General features: G+C 46.7%; 1 pseudogene across 1 annotated transcript; it reads right to left on the reverse strand.

The window, feature by feature from the left end:
• Window positions 1–331: 331 nt before the first annotated feature.
• Window positions 332–1,282, reverse strand: LOC308357371 (olfactory receptor 3A10-like; annotated as a pseudogene). The gene has a single exon. The product of its transcript is annotated as an olfactory receptor 3A10-like (transcript).
• Window positions 1,283–2,195: the final 913 nt, after the last annotated feature.

The following is a 2,195-nucleotide window of genomic DNA, read 5'->3' on the forward strand; positions in this document are numbered from 1 at the left end:
ATCTTAAATGGTGGGTGGAGGATGCAAACATTTTGCTTTTATTAGCATTTTAAACGTTTCAATTAAATAGTCATTAAATTTTTAAAAATAGCCAATTTCTGTCCCATTTCCTGACACACATTATGCTTTTCTCCTACCTCTCTTTGATCCATCTTCCACCAGGTTTAGCTTTTCCCCCCAGTCCAAGGTAAACCATATTCTACTCTGGTCCATACTATCTACTTTCTTCCTATCCTTCCGTCCACCCCTGAAGATCCCCACTGCCCACATCCACACCTTCAGCATGAGAAAGTCAGTGGGTGCTCCAGGGGCATGCTGGTGTCCCGCTTTCTCATTCAGGTGGTTGCTTCCCCATCAACACCCTTTTCAGGGCACCCTGCACATCCGGGTTCCGGAGCCTGTAGATGACCGGGTTCAGCATGGGGCTAAGGATAGTGTTGAGGATCCCAATCTCCTTGTCCTTATCTGAAGCTGACACCGAGCCCAGACGCATGTAACTGAAGAAGCCAGTTCCATAAAAGATACAGACTATGGTGAGGTGGGAGCCACATGTGGAGAAGGCCTTCTTCCTCCCCTCCGCTGAACGAGTTCGTAGCACTGCAGCAGTGACACGGGCATAGGACACTGAGATGAGGATCATGGGGAACACCCCCATGAAAGTGGCCCCACGAAAAGCAGCTGCCCATTGACATGAGTGCTGGAGCAGGAGAGCTGGAAAAGGGGTGGGAGGTCACAGTAGAAGTGATTGACCACATTAGGGCCACAGAAGTCAAGCAGAGATATAGCCACTGTGTGAGTCAGAGCATTGATAAAGGAAATGGTGCAGCAAATGCCCACCAGGGCTCCTTGGGCTTCACGGCTCATGCAGGTGCTATAGGTGAGGGGTTGACAGATGGCCAGGTAGCGGTCATAGGACATGGCTGTCAGGAGGTGACAGTCCACACCAGCCAGGAGATGGAAAGAGAAGAGCTATGAAATGCAGGCAGCATAGGGGACTCTGCACTGGTGGTCCAGGAGACATGCCAACATCAGAGGGACAGTGACAGTGACAGTGATGCATCTGATGTCTAGCAGAGACAGATTCCCCAGGAAGTAGTACATAGGCGTGTGGAGTTTGGGCTCCACAAAGATGGCAGCCAGGATACTGAGGTTGCCTCCAACAGTGACTACATAGGCAAAGAGGAAGATGACAAAAAGGATGGGTTGCAGTTTTATGTTTTCTGTCAGGCCAAGAAGGATGAACTCTGACAGTTGTCCTATTGCCCCAGGCACCTGGCTCCATAGGCTGCTTCTGATCTCTGCAGTGGGAGAAGACCTGAACCTGCCAAAGGGGGAGAGAGACACATAGTAGGTACCTAATCTGAGACTACTAGATGTTGGGGATTGTGGCATGAGCACCTACCAGCCTAGAGCTTGAGTGGTCTCCTGGAGGCCACCATGATGCCAGACATGAACCCTTTAATTGCTTTTTCAGGCTCAAGTCCAGGGGATGCCAGGGAAGGGACTGGGGCAGAAGAAACTACTCTGTGGTACAGGACACTGGCTACCTCCCAACATTTTTAATAGCTCTTGAGGTTGTGTTGGTACAGAGTGACTGAATAGTAGTTTTGACTAGCTCAATGAATAGATGAATGCATGAGGTTCTAGAAAGCAGATTATAGGAGAGTAGCAACAGCATAAAGAACAATAGGAGGATGAAATAAAAAAGAGATGCAAGAGAGAGTGAGAAGGAAAGGATCAAGGAGCAGACCAAAATACAGAAATACTCAGAGGCTAAATATGTAAGTCATGAAGGCAATTTAAGAGGGCATGGACAACGTTTTTAAAGTGTAAACTATGAGTATTGTGCTAAGAACTTTATATTAAGTTTCTTATTTAATTTTCACAGGGCTCTATGGGGTAACTGCTATTATATCTATATTATCAGGACACTTAGGTTTTTAAGAGGTTAAATAAGTAGCCCAGTCCTCAAACCCAAGACTGACTCCCCAAATCCACAATTTAACTTTGTACAGCCTCTTACAGAACTTGGACACGTTGTTACTGATGTCTTATAAATGACATTTTGTGTGACAAAGAAAGGAAAGATATTTCTAAGTCTTCAGGTCTTGTCATCACCACAACTATTCAAAGAGGTCAGGACCCCATCCATCCATCCATCCATCCATCCATCCATCCATCCACTCTTCTGTTCA

Source organism: Martes martes (assembly GCF_963455335.1).
Source record: "Martes martes genome assembly, chromosome: 16".
Taxonomy (NCBI): Eukaryota; Metazoa; Chordata; class Mammalia; order Carnivora; family Mustelidae; genus Martes; species Martes martes.